Here is a 14,875-nt window from a genome sequence, read left to right as displayed (position 1 = left end):
TCTAAAATTGGAGGCTCTCACAAGAACAATAGCATTTCATAGACTGGAACTCAGAAGTTAAATTGAAAGCCATGATATGTACAGGATTCCGACAGCAAGCTAACAAAAAGTCAACAGAGCATGCGATTGTCCATGCTCTAAAATGTGGATGTTCTAGGAAACATGTCTGTAAAATTGGCTTTGTACTTCCAAGTGTGTTGTTCATCAAGTGGGATCTACATCAAATGTGCTTACGATGCAAGTTTAATTATGTTCATTCTGATTGCTAGCCTTGCATTTTCAGTCTGGAACCTAAATTTAAAGTGCATTTTCCTTTATCATCTTCAGTAATAAAAGTCATGTGGATTCAGCTAAGCCTTTATTTTTGCAGCTCTAGTTTTAGCGAGTTTGCCCAGTGGTGTTGGTGCAGCCGTGTTTTTAAGAGGTAGATTGAACACTTAAAAGAAATTACTTTCTCCTGGTATTAGGCAAACCAACGCATCACCCTCCAAAAATAATTTTACTTAATACTCTCATATCAAAATGCTTTTTGCATTTGGCTCGCAGTTTATAATCAATGCATTACTTCGATAGGAAAGCATCTTTCTCTAGAAATATAGCATCCTTTTTAAAGAATGCTATAATGTCATTCTTTCTTTCTTTCTTTCCTTTTGTCTATAAATCAGCATTTCTTTTATCCCTGTGGAGTGTGTGTCCAGTTATGCATTTGTTTTAGTTGTTTGGGGTTCATTTTTTTTTTTCCTGGACACTTGGGTACTTTTGTTACTTTTGATAGATTTATTTATGCATCTGCCTCTCTAGTTCAGTAATTCTGAGAACCACAGACGCTATCAAGGACTAGCTGTAAATTTGCTCTCCAGCAGCATTGGTGTTGCTGACCTTGAACCGTAGCAGGCATCCTGTCCTTGATCTTGTAGAGTGGTATCCAGGCTTTCACGAGTGAGACACGGCCAAAAACATTGTCTTCCTGTTATAGCTTTTCTAAACCAATGCCAGCTAGAAAGCTCATGTGAAGAACTTCCTGCATAGTACATGAACTGCTGAGATTTAAACCTTTGTCATCTGCTCTATCTTACACTGGTTTGACACAAGCATAAATATGCATGTTCAGCAGCCTTACTGTTTTGCCTCTGCCCCGTTCAGTTCTGTCTCTGAAAAGTTGTTCATAAAAATGGTTTTATGATGTTAATGTAACTGAAACAAAGATGGACTAAGATTTAGTAAATCTTACTAAACACTTGAAAAATAATAATAATTAAAAAAAGGAATGTTTCTTCTGCCACTCACTTGTCTGTGATATGGTGTCCATACCTGGAGCATGTCAGACTACTACCTCTAGATTCTTCTGGGGAAGTAGGTGGGGTTTTTATTGTTTTATGGGTTTGAGGGAGAGGCGGTTAGTCAAGGATGAAAGGTTTTTTTGTATTTGAGAAGGATTACCCTAAGAAAAGGTCTAAGGTCTTTGCTATTCCTGTTTGTGATTGATATCTAAAAAAAAAAAAAAAACGTAAAAACAAACTCTTATTTGCCTGACAAATGATAGTGCTGTCAAAATCCATGCTTTATAATTTCTGCTGTACAAACAAAGACCTTGTGGGAAAACAAAACTGCAGAGAAGAAAACAAATTCTGAAAGTGAGTGACACAAACTGGCCACTGCCATGAAGAGCTAAGAGCTGTTCCTACATGAAAGACTCTTTTTCTTAAGAGATGGTGCAGGGTTTTGGGAGTTGAGAGTCGGGAAAGTGTTACTTTTTAAAATACAACTGTGTGGTAAGCAATTCCTATTCAAGATTTCCTGATACTTTGCTTCCATTATCCTTATCTATGCCAGCTGGTGCTCTCTTGGTACCCTTTTGGGTTATGTAGCCTCACGAATTCCTCCTCCTCCTCCTTATTTATGTCCTTCAGATACTTTGCAGATAATTATTGTGACTCCCTGGTTTGTTGCTTAGCCAAGATATACAATATCTTCATCTCTTTAATCTTAAAACATTAGCTACTCTTGCCAGGCTCCTCTTAGTTTTTTTGCCCAACTTCTTTTGGTTTGTCTTTGCTCCTCTCTTTCTTACATCTGGCCAAACAAAAGATATGTAGTACTAGTAAGAGAAGATAATTGAGTAGACTGAGCATTTATCCTGCCTCTAGGCTTCCTGGACCACATAGCCACAAACAGCTTCTGTTGTGTTATTTTTCTCCTATAGGTCCTTGGAAGAGGGGAGAAGCCATCTCTAATATTATTTCATTCACTTAAAAGACAGGGTCAGGATCAGGTAGATGCAATGAATGTAGAGTTGGGGGGTTTTTTTGAGAAGCGTTTTTTTGTGTGTGTGTGTAGGATTTTTTCTTTTTTCTGTAGAGGAAAATGGTTTAGAGAAGTGTGGCAACTTAGCTGTATTTTGCTTACGGAGAGCTTATAGGTTTATAGTCCTTTTTTAACTGTATTTTCTTGACCTGGTGTTTTTAAAACAAAGATCAAGGAGCAGTTGACAAAAAGGAGGAAGCTGTTAGAAATGTGTGAATGATGACAACTCTCCTTCTAGTGAGTGCTAGTAGAATTTAGCAAGTTACAGAAGAAATGTGTGACTTACTGCCAGACTTTTTATGTCAGACAATTGAAATTATTTAGGAGAGCTGGATATCTGAAACAGAATCAGAAAACAGATCTGGGGAATTGTCCCATCTGGCAGCTGTCTGAAAGAGATCACTGCAAGCAAGAGTGATCTTTTCTCCCCCCCAAGTCTGCTTTTCCAAATTTAACAGCAGTCTTTTAAGAAATGTATGCTTTGAGTTTCATCACCCTCACTTTGTGCACAACCACACCAGTGAGGGAAGACAGATGTCCAGATTTAAGCAAATGGAAGGATCACTGCCCTCCAGAATTGTTATCTAATAGATAAAATCTCTCAATCTCAGATTTTGGGGTTTCTTTCTGGTATAGCAGTTTTATTTTTTAAAAAAGAAACATCTTATATCAGAGTAAGACAACAAATATAATAGGATTTGAAATGCATTTAGTAACCATGACTTCTTTGTCTCTACAGCCAGCTGCCTTGTGTGAGTTCTAGATGTCACTAGGAAATAGCTATTTAGTTACTATGCTTTCTGTCTGTTGTTTGTATGTCTTTGAAGGTGTGCTGGAGATGTATTAAGAAAACAAATTCTACTATCGGGAGGCTTAAGTTTATTAGATGGAGAGGTACATGTTCGGTGGAAAATGTTTTAGACCTCCACAAAAGGGAAAAAAAAACCCAAAAAATCCAACTTGCTTGCTTCTATGTGTTCTTAGCTCTTTCTGGATGTCCTGAAGAAAGAGATGAAGTCTCTGCCTGATTTTTTTTTCCCCTCTCTGGAAACTTGCTTTTGCGTTGGGGAGGCAAAGAAAAAGAAAGCAAAAAAGTTGTCACTCTGGGTACTCTTTATTAATTTTTAACTTCTTGAAATTAGTGTCTCTTTTGACATCCTGTGTTTCTTTTCTTCTGGCTTGAAAGAGGTATATGAGAACATATAATCGTTGACAGGTAGTCTTCCCTCTGACAAGCCTCAGTGGGTGGTGTGATAATTAACAACCCTGTTGGTAGTACAGTTTTAATGTTATGTTCATCATTAAAGAATTGCTGGGGTTTTGTAATGTAAATCACCAGATACCACTGTTGTAGCTAAAGTATTTTTCCCTATGCTTGGAACAAACTGCCTGGGTATTAAGAAGATGGATATTTATTTAGTACTGAAATAATCTCTCTTTTATACACAACTGATTTTCCGTATGTAGGTTTTATCCAACTTACTTATTTCCTCTTGGAAGTCATCATTTTATTGACTACCACATATAGAGTAGAATGCTGCCTTATAGTCAGAAGGTGACTAGTCAGATTTAAAATTATTTAATCCATAAACCTTGTCTTCTGTATAAGAGTATATGTTCATACCTGGAAGACTCAATACTTGGGGAAATAATTTAGATAACAAAGAACCCAGAGGAAAAAATCCTGACAAGTGGTATACAGGTTATCTGAAAGTTTATAGTTTGAGTTCAGTATTTTCAATATGACAGTTTTTATTTATTAATAATTTGCTTTGATCTATCAGCATGGAGGTAACTGATAAAGATAGAAAACATCAGCAGTAGTTTAGTCTCTGTGTTGCAAAAACTAAACTCTAGGATACATAGCTGGTCTACCTAACAGCAAAACAAACTTGATTACCTAATAAAATCAGCACTCTGAGATGCTTTTAAAAACTTCAAACTAATAATAACGTAAGCTAGAGAAGGACCTTTCTGGAATTCTAATTATTTTGCTGTAAAATACCAATAGTTCACTGTATGTGGGTTTTGTTCTCATGCTGGTGGAAGTCATACTTAATTTTGGAGATGAACTATTTCTATTTTGTGTGTGTGTGTGTTTCTGAAATGAGCACCAGAGAACCATGTGTTATGCATGTATATTATTTCTCCACCCCAGTCACAAACACAAGGTTTCTGCCCTAGCTATCCCTTCAGTACATACCAATGCTGTACTGTGCTAGGTCATGTGAGGAATTTTAACTGTTATGGTGGAACTATGGGCCACTTTAATTGTGACCCAGGATTTATACTGTGATCCTCAGTACTGTGAAAATGTTATTCAGTGGAGTCCTATACTCGTAAAGGAGTGTGTGCTGGAGTGTGAATTCTGCTGTGAAGTGAACATGTTGCCTTTCTGAAAAGAGGTTTTGCTTGTCTCCGTTTGTATAATTATTCAGAGTGAAAAAAAAAGAAGAAAAAGACAACCTTTCATTTCACTGTGTCCCAAGGTGTTGAAGTAATATATTTTTAAATGCCTTTAGTGTTGTACTTCAGACTTTCCCAATTTTGGAGTCCATTCCAAAGTACAAAAGATTGGATGGCTCAGTGGTCATCATTATGACCTTAATAAAAGCCTGAGATGAGCACCTTTAGTGCAATATTTCGAGTTGATATTGTCAAAAAGTATATGTTTAATTTCTTAAAATGTAACCATGATGGTGAACTTCTTTTGATCAAGATTTAATTACTGTTTAACTATCCTCAAACTCAAGAGGTAATATTTTAAAGTTGAATCTGATACACAGTTCTTGGATATTGGTTCTTTATTTATTACAACTGTGTATGTAAACAGCTGCAAGTTATTATCTTGCTGTGTGTAGGAAAAGTGCATGTTTCATTGATCTCAGAAATGAAAAAATGTATCGGCCATAGTTTTACTCTTTAGAGCATCTGCACGTTTTCTTATGAAAATTTATTATGCAGAGATAAACTCATAATACTGAAAAAAAAAGCAGAAACAAACCCAACCAAAAACCCCTAAACAGATAGCCTTTGTCAAATAGTTTAATCTACTTGCAATGATTGGTGTTCTCTAAACCAGAGGCCTTACAAAGACAAAAGCGGAAAGTGGAAGACAACAATAACATTCCATTGCAAATCCTATCCTATATTGTTGTAATAGTGATGAACATGTTTTGCACTGCTGTAAAGTGCAAAACATATCCCTTGCGTTGTGTGAGCTTGGCATTGGTGCATGAATGCAGAAGAAAAGAACCTGACTGAGCAATTAAAAAGGCCCTTCATAGCAATGAGGCCTAAAACTAGTTCTCTCCAGCCTACGTTTTTGTCACTGTAATTGTTCCTGTTGGTCATTCTCTGAGAATGGGCACAAAAAGGCTTTTATATCAGAATGAAGAACAAAGTTTCTAACAAGGTGGAACCGATAACTGAGAATTAAGTCTGGTATTTGGAAGAGTCAGAAGGAGGGAAGTGGTGGGAGGGGGTGTGCTTTCCATTGGGAGATTTCTATTAAAACAGCACACACTCACACGGGTTTAGTCACAGCATTCCAGACATTTTTATCCCCATCTCAAAATCAAATTTCCCGTAGATTTTTAAGTTGTGCTTTGGCGGGCTGAATGACTGCATTGCCACATAAATTAAACATATTTAAGACTTAAACTGCAGAAGTGAATCCTGTCTGGTGTCTTTGTCTAGAATGAAAATTACATTGACCACTCCTAAAGTTTTGGAGTAAATTTTTAGTATACATGAGGAAACAGGCTTTCACATTCAGTTTTTATAGTGGAGGAGAGGGCAAGATGCCCTCAGGTCTAGTACAGCACATGTTGAAACAATCTGAGCTTAGTCCAACAATGTCATACAGTGATATATTGTCAGTCAACCAAGGTTTTCTTCATAATTCAGTTTACTTGCATAAAGCATGTTAAAAAATATAAAAATGGAAGAGTAAAAAAACAATGTGGATAAAATGAATATTGTAGAAACCAAATTTGATATTATTGAAGTTCTTAGCAAATACTGAAATAGAAAATTACACATAGCTTTACTGGTCAGGCTTTTTTTTTCCAGGGAAAAATTCAAGTACTCTGTGATGCACCTTGCATTGTGCTTTGTGCGTAGAAGCACTGTGTATATACTCTTTTAAAAATACCTCTTCCAGGCAGCTGTGCTGTGGGAACTTCTGAGAAAACGTGGTACACATCAGCCTGAACCTTATGCTAAAAGCAAACAAAGTGATCTCATCAGCAAATTGCCATTTCTGTGCTTTATTTGTGTGCTCATCTGCATTATTGGGGGAAAATGATTCTGAAAATAGCTCTTCATGTTTGGTGTTTATTTTTATTAGCAGTTGCCCTCCCCCTTGTCTTTATATCTGCCCTGTGTTACTTCTCCACTAAAAATGTATTTTACATGTGAATGATGATAATCAATCTTAGCAAATCCATTTGATTCAGTTTTAAAGGAGCAGAACTGGATTCACTGGAGAAAAAGGATCCTTGAGAAACTCATGAGACAAGATTCCTGATGCATTGCATTTTCTCTGTTTTTGTATGAAGAAAAATAATACATGGGGAAAATGGAAGGCTACCTATCTTGCTTTCTGTGCTTGGATTTAAAGAGACTGCAATAATTTTGCTAAGGATATTCATGATTGATTAACCAATTATTTAATTGATTGAGAAGTCGTATTGCTTTTGAAAGCAATTCCACTTATGAACTTACTTCATTACCAGCATTTTTTCAGATGAGGATTGGTTTCAATACAGTGTGATGTACTTAAATTGTTTTCTTTGTATGATACATTCCTTTGAAAACTACATTTAATAAGCCATTAACATGGAAGTCTGGAATAGCACATTAACAAAATGAATGTTTGACAAGCGTGATTTCTATAAAATGTATGTTGTTTTTTTTTCGTATGATTGTGAAATTGAAAGCACTCTCAGTGTAAGTCACTTTCAACAAACAGCGATTTTAACCAATTGAAAAAATCATTTTTTTCTTTCAATTAAACAATGCAAATATTATTACCAAGCGAGTAGAGTATTAGCTTAACGTGTATCATTTATTTTGACTGACATGGCAGCGAAGCTGTGTATTTCTTACTTAATGTATTCAATCTACTGTAACCCCAAACGTTTATCCAATAAATCATTATTGTATTGATTTCATAACGTAAAAATGATCCTTCTGTCTTACTAGCACAAGTTTGCATAAAAAGAACGATATGGAGGGAGTAGGGGGATATTTGTATTCAAGAAGAGCTAATGATTTGAGTTGAAACTAAAAACTAAATGCCGTGCCTGTTGAAGCTGTTTTTTGCCACATGACAATTTTGAAGAGGGTGGCTGGAAAGTTAGAGTCAACGTATGTATGGAAATTCAGGTTGCAGCAGGTAAGGTGACCACCCTGACACAAAGTCTAATCTCTGAATGTTTACATACTAACATGGTTTCAAGATTAATAACTTTAGTCTGAGGTCTTATTTTTGCTGTCATAACTTTGCACTTTTGGTGACCTACAGATAAAAAAGATTAGGTGGATCTATAACTGTTTACATGTCACTTGACATCAGACAGAGTAGTTTTAACATTAAAGAAGTTACTCTTCAAATCAGTTTGGAAAAAACTGGATCTATGTCTGGTGTTACAAGTAACACATAGAATTACCTTAATGAAGAATGATTAAAAAGATGTTCTGAGTCTTTATTGCATTTGGTGGCCTGCAAAATAGTATTTTAAAAGCATCTGTTGCTTGTAATTTTCTGTTTTCATCTGTAGTTGATGGAAACACTGCAGGTGGAAGGCCCGATTTGATTTCTGTTCCAACATTCTGGTACCTCACATGCACATGGAAGGAGGAAGGTGTCCAAGGTTGTGATTTAGAAAGTCTGATCCTTCTTAGGCTGTTTTTTTTCTTCCTAAGTAACATATTTGTGTAACATATGCACCATCAATGCTATCATTGTACCTTAAAACACCATGATGCAGGGTCAAGCAGTTCAAAAGAAAAAAAAAAAAGCTTGTCTTTTGGGATGACTGGTCAGTATCTTCAAACATTTTGTTTATTTGTTTTGTGTTACTGTAGTTTGATCCACTGAACCAGCAAAAGTTTCCTTTTTCCTGGAGTGAGAAGCTCTTTTTCTTTCCTTGTACATTTTTGTACATTCTTTTGTTCCTGCTTTAGTTCTTCTATTTGCTGCCTTGATTTACCTAGTGAAATCTTGGTGGTTCATCTCAGATCAGCAGCAGAACTGCTTCATCATGCTTTTCTTTGGGCAGATGTGCAGCCCTTGGTACCTGCCTTCCAACTTTAATCCCACCTTTTGTCTCTCTTATGGAAATTGATTGCTCTCCTAAAGAGCACTGTCAATTTCAGCCAGTGGTAAAAGGATGCCATCCAAAAGCCAAAGAAAATCGACAGTTCCTGAAGGATGAGCCTATCTCAACATAGCTGCTTAGCTGAAATATTAAAGCTGGTATCGGGCAGCAAAACCCCTCTCTGTGTGCTATCTTCAGTGTGAATAACACCCGACCCTCCGACTGTATGCAAAGCAAGGAGGCCTGAATAACAGCTTTGTGCTGCAGAAACTTCACATGCACAGAGCTGGACTAAAAGCCGAGTTTCATTGGTTATTTTGGACATTTAACATTCAAGTCTCGTAAAAGAAAGAAGCTCGTTATGACTCAGTTCCGTTAATTAGACGTAAATTACTGTCTTTAGTGCCTTAACACAAAGGAAGGTAAGGGGAGTTCTGCAGGACCAGAGGATACAGAAATTGTTATTAGATGAGGGCATGCTCTGGGAAGGGGTGGCTGAGCACAAGCCCCCATTGAACTCGTACTGCAGTGTGCATGTGCAAGGGCTGAAGTCAGAATAACCACTTTTTAACTTTGAGTCAAATTTCTTGTGTTCAATTCCAAGACTCCAAGTGGTTGACTAAATGATGTGATGAACAGACATCATTCATCTAGTAAAGATTTTATATACTGCAGAAAGCCTGAAGCAATCTCCGGTGTAAAAAGGAGATTAGCCTTCAATTCTTAAAAGTCCAAAGGGAGATGCAAAATATTCCCTGGCTTCTCTTGGTCCTGGAATAGCCCTGTTTTTCTCATAGTATTTAGCACCTCTTTATCATGTATAGGCTAAAAATGCCATTGCTATTACATATTGTCTAGCATAACTTGTCCTGAAAATTTTCTTTTTTAAGCAGAAATAGAAAAACATTAAGAAAAAAATGTTGATGTTGAGTTGATGTTAACAGTTCTTATTGACTAGGTTTGTTGGGTTTTTTCCATTGCTTGCAAAATTAACCGTATCTAAAACATATGACTTGAAAGACACCTTAATATATTTAAAAGGATTTTTGAAAAACATTTTGTAGTTTTGCTTGTTGGCTGCTTCAGATTAAAAGCTGAAAAGATTGTTTTCTGTAGTGTAAACATGGGAATGTTTCTTGTCCACCTTAATAATAACAATATTACTTCTTCACTAGGATTTTGTTCAATAGTAGCACTAACAGCCTGTGCCTTCTACGCTGCAAGTCATAGTCTTTTCCCCCTCTGTTGAGCTGAATTCAGAAGTAACATATTAGCCTGAATTCTAAATGATCATAGGCAAGACAACTTAGTAGTCCGTTTTGAGAAACCAAAAGAAGTAGGAATACTTAAAGTAGCTTTTGATTTATTTTTTAATGTTTTTGCTATCTAATGAGGAAAAGCTAATTGTAGAGAAATAATGCAAAATAATGGGACGGGCTTGTTGCTAGAAAATGGACACAATCAATATTTATTTTATGCTTGGATTATTATCTGTCCTATTCAATGGATAGTTTTTAAAGACAAATGGTAAATCTTTCTGTAAATTTTCTGCAGTTTCCTTAAGAATAGCCTTCTGTTCCTTGGATGATGATGTTGGGTAAGTACCTAGAGAAAGTGGGATTTGTGGTCCTGCCTCCTGATTTTTAGACTTTCTCTGTTAAGCAAAAAGCCATTGAAGCATTAAAAAGGAAGCAGAAGGTTGCTCAGCACTATTCAGAAGCCGGTATAGGAGGAGGGAGGCCAGAAGAAGGCACAGAGGGATTTGTAAGTAAACATCAATGAAATGTAAAGTTTCAGGCATTCTTGAAAAGAAGATGGGAGAGAATTTAAAACCTATGTAATGTTCAGTATGAACTACTGACACTGTATTATGAAATAGATAAAAAAGATTTACCAGTTGGAATATGACTGTTGGAAACGCAACAAACACAAATGTCTCTGAAGGCTGTTGTTAAAGGAAAAATACAGCGTGCTCCACTCCTCTAAGAATTACTTTTGAGGTTATTTTTAATTGATATTCATTATCTGACTCTTAAACTACTTTTGAGGTAACAACCTAAAAAGGACAGAAACAGTTTCACAAACTTCCATATTTGAGAGGCAAATCAGATCTTCAGGCATACGTTATCCACCGGTGTATTTCCTACAGGTGATTCTGAAAGCAGTTGTAGTGTACCTATGCTATTGTAGAACTATACAACCATAACTCATTCTGAGGTGGCCTAGAAAAGCAAAGTAATTTCTTTGAACAAAGTTAATTCTTTTGTTCTTATCTCAAACTGTTTGGCTTGTTAATCACATTTTAGTCTTACCACTTACTTCGGCAAGTTGACAGGGAAACGTTGCATTCTTCACTATACAATCTTACCCATTAAGTGTGGTCACTGTAAATCATAATCGTAGTGAAGATCTGTTCATCTGTGACAAGGTGGAAGATACCATGTTTGTCCATGCAGCTGGAAGGACATAATCGTTACCACTAAAGGTCATTTCTGAATACAGAAGGGATAGTGGATATTTATTTTAATAACAATTTTTGCATGACCAGTGTTAAATGTGTCATATATCCAGATTGTGAGAATGTTTTCTACAGATAGAAAGCACAATTTTTTCCTCATTGCAGTGCTGTCAGCTGAGAATAGCCTTATAGATATTACTGATGGAATTCTTTATGCATGACAGAATTCTGCCCCAATCCCTTCTGGTAGATCAATTTACCGTGTAGGCCATTTAGTGAAACACTTATTAAATAAGGACTCTTATGAACTATATAAATACTTTGAGAAGCAAATCCTGGAGCAGATCTAGGAGCCTTGCTGTAACAGCCTATGTCCCTCATGTCCCACCTTCTGTATCAGCTGATGCTAATCTAGTACACTTAAGTCCATACAACATAAGCCCAGTTAAGTCTGTATTTGCCAGGTTTCTGTCTGTGGAAGGACCAGTCTGATGCTTCCCACTCCTGTGTCTGACATATGTTTCTTATTAGTCAGTGTAAGAATGTCTTTTAAGGAGACTGAATCAAAGTAATTAATATATTAATACAATAAATTAACAACTATTAAAATGTAACTGATTTCTGTCTTCATCTTGAAGCAAAAATAGTGGGAACACCTCTTATACATAACTTGGAAGTACCTCTTTTGAAGCAATGAATCTTCTGCAGTTTGATACTCGTTCAGAATAAGTATGTGATCTCTTCTGCCAGCTCGTCTGAAGGGCTCAGCTTCCAGTTGATAATTTTGTTCCTTTCTGTCTGTGTGCATTTCTTACCTCAAAACTCAGAAATTTTCATAGAGAATAAAGCCTCTTTCTCTAAAGAGGGAAATGTATTTCTCAGAGATTGGCTTCTGGCTAGAAGTGCCAGACAGTGTATATTCATTGGCCGGTATTCAGCAGATGGTCCTCTTTTAAACCTGGATGGGAAGTGCCATGTCATAGTTGGCTAAATTCATGATTTGATTGTCTCTTTGAGAATTTTGAGAAAAAATAACGTGTTTTCAGTAGCTTCAGTAGTTATTAGCAACACAGAGGGAAGAATTCTATGCAAAAGTTCATAAAGTTAGAAGTTTTACAGCATCTCTTTCATGTCATACTTCATTTCCCTCTACAATCACAAGTCAGTTTTTTCCAGAAGTGGTAAATGTATGAATTAGAAACCTTGCATCGTCTTCTAACTGAACTTTGGGTTTAGTCTTAATAGCTTCCCTGCCACCACAGCACTGAAAGGTTGTACAAAGAGTGAAGCAGAGCCTCTATGAAGTACAGACAGTGCTTTTTGGGAAGGTGTTGTTTCGCAGCCTGTCTGTAGTGCTTAGCAACGTGATGTCCAGTTATTAACTTAAAACTTCATTTTAGAGGCATGTCTTACAGGTTATAGAAAGAGGAAGTAAAGCAATCGTCAGTGTGTTTCTGTATGAGCCTCTCCAAGTTTGAGTATGGGTTTATGGCAGCCTCCTCACTGAGAGGGGAGCAGGAGCTGGAGGTACAGTATGCTTCCATCTAACAAGAACAAGGCAAGCAGCATGGTGAAATGGTGGGGCAGCATCTCTGGACACTTACTGAAGCCAAATCAATCTCAGACTAAACACAAGAGGAACCTGGTATTTTTATCTAGTTTGTTGCTCTAAGAATTACACTGTAATATCTCCTTTCCTGTGTTATCTCCTTCTTGCTTCCAGCTGGCACATCTTTTCATATTGGACCTTATGCCCTTATTTTGCAGCTTTTACTATTATTTCTATTGCTATTTCATACTTGGGTCATCACAGTTTTCTTCATTGGCCTATTAAAGCTTCCCTCTGATTTTTTCCTGTTCTGTTGGGTACTGCTCAGCAATTTATGGGAAGCTCTTTGTTTTTGCCCATCAACTGCAACGCAAACTAGAGAAGCTGTTACTCCATGTCAAGTAGCAGTGCTAATTGTGACCCACACTGAATGTATCGTCAAGGCTGTTTCAGATCTGGTGGTAGGAGCTTTTGCCAGGCCAGCTGGTATCCGTTCAAGGTCAGGACTTGTGTATGAGTCCCCCAGAGGCAAGCACACAGACATCTAGCTATAGCTCACTCAAAGGGTTATATCATATCAGAGACTTTTGAAAGACTGATCAGCCTAGACACTGATTCTCATCTGGACTATTTACCTGTAGGCAGTCTCAACCTCAGAACTGTAAACAATTTTTTCAGTAATTTTTCCCTCTGGATATCTGTATGTATAAACCACTTCTGATCTGTACTGACTCACTCCTTTTCAGAAACACTGCCTAAAAACAACCTCTTGTTAACCTTAATAAGAAAAAAAATTGTTTCAGTGTGAGGTTATAATTTTTATTTATTAAGAAAACAACTCCAGCAAAAGCCTTGTTCCTCCTTGCATATGTCTGCTCTTTGACATTGTGTAAATATTTGGAGAGATGAATTAGATCTTTCTTAAAACATACACAGTATTGGGGGAGCATGGGGTTTTCTTGTGACTTTGATTTTATTTATTATTAGCAGCCAATGTATTAATTTGGTGGATTATACCGAAGTTCTTTCATAATCTGAATCTGCCCTGTAAAAACTCACTTAAGGCAGTTTCACAAGTCTCTCTTTGTTTAGTGCAAACATTCCAGAAGTATCAGAGAAGTGATGTTAGCCGGGGAAGGAGCCCCCGAAATGTACGTCCAGAAGCATTTGATCTTAGCTTGCTGGTAGTTTGCATGGCAGCTCTGGGTAAATCTTTTGTTTCTGTATGTTTGCCTTTCCATTGCTCCACAATAAGAATACTTACCCAGATGAGAAAAACAGTGTGAAGATTTTGGAAAGAAAAAGTTTGTGTGCCCCAAATCCTGTTTTGCTTTTTAAAACTGTGTGAGTTGGCCTAATGAAAGATACTGCTTCGTATAAAACTTATACTTCATTGTTAAGCATGTAGTGTATGTTGTCTGGGCTTTTGGCCTCTCCACTGGAGACGGAGTTATTTTTAGATGGCAGTTTGCCCAGCCTGTCTTAACCCTTTAGAAAAGCAATTTTTCTTTCATTTGAGTATATAAAGTGTCCAGATGATGAGCTGTTTGGACTCACTAGAGTTGGTTTAAACTAATTCCACCATCTTCAGCCAGTCATTGCAATCTTTAAAATGTTTATATTTATTTGAGTAGAAAATGGGCTAAAAGACATGCTAGATACCTTCTGGAAATCTGTTTCTCTGGAGAGCCAGCTGAAGACACAAGCCTTTACATGAATACTACAACATTAACAGCATCCCTGTATCAAGAATTCAAATATACACTTCACTTAGGGCTGAATATATGGATCCATATATATTTACTAGTGTGTATGTGTAGAGCATGCATGTATATAAAGACAATGTAAATGTCCTAAGATACAGGAAAAAGTTGGTTTACATTCAGAATAAATTCTTCATTTTTCTGTGTCCTCAACTACTAACAATGTCAATCTTGTTAGGAGTAAGCTGTAATTCTGAAAATATTCTTGTTGATGGTCCTTGTGAGGTTCTCTTATGTGTCTAGTACTTGTCTTTGGATAAAGACCAAAGAAAAACTATTTTTTTTTTTAAATGGAAACAATACAGAAAGTTTCAATTCACTGTCTCTTATTCTTCTGCTCTCAAAATGAAAACTGAGCCTTCAGTGTCAATTACAGATATGCAGTCTTTGAAAAATAAAAGTATTTCATCAGTGTTATATGCAAACCTTGACTCTTTACCAAAGAATTTCTGGTGGAAGAATGCAACCACTTTGG

General features: G+C 36.6%; 1 protein-coding gene across 1 annotated transcript in view; it reads left to right on the top strand.

Moving 5' to 3' along the window:
• The window catches only part of CDH2 (cadherin 2), a 115,664-nt gene that overhangs the window by 40,152 nt on the left and 60,637 nt on the right, over positions 1–14,875 (top strand). The gene's annotated exons all lie outside the window — the stretch shown is intronic.

Source organism: Colius striatus, chromosome 4, assembly GCF_028858725.1.
Source record: "Colius striatus isolate bColStr4 chromosome 4, bColStr4.1.hap1, whole genome shotgun sequence".
Taxonomy (NCBI): Eukaryota; Metazoa; Chordata; class Aves; order Coliiformes; family Coliidae; genus Colius; species Colius striatus.
The sequence above is the reverse complement of the archived record's forward strand: the minus strand, read 5'-3'. Positions and strand labels throughout refer to the sequence as shown.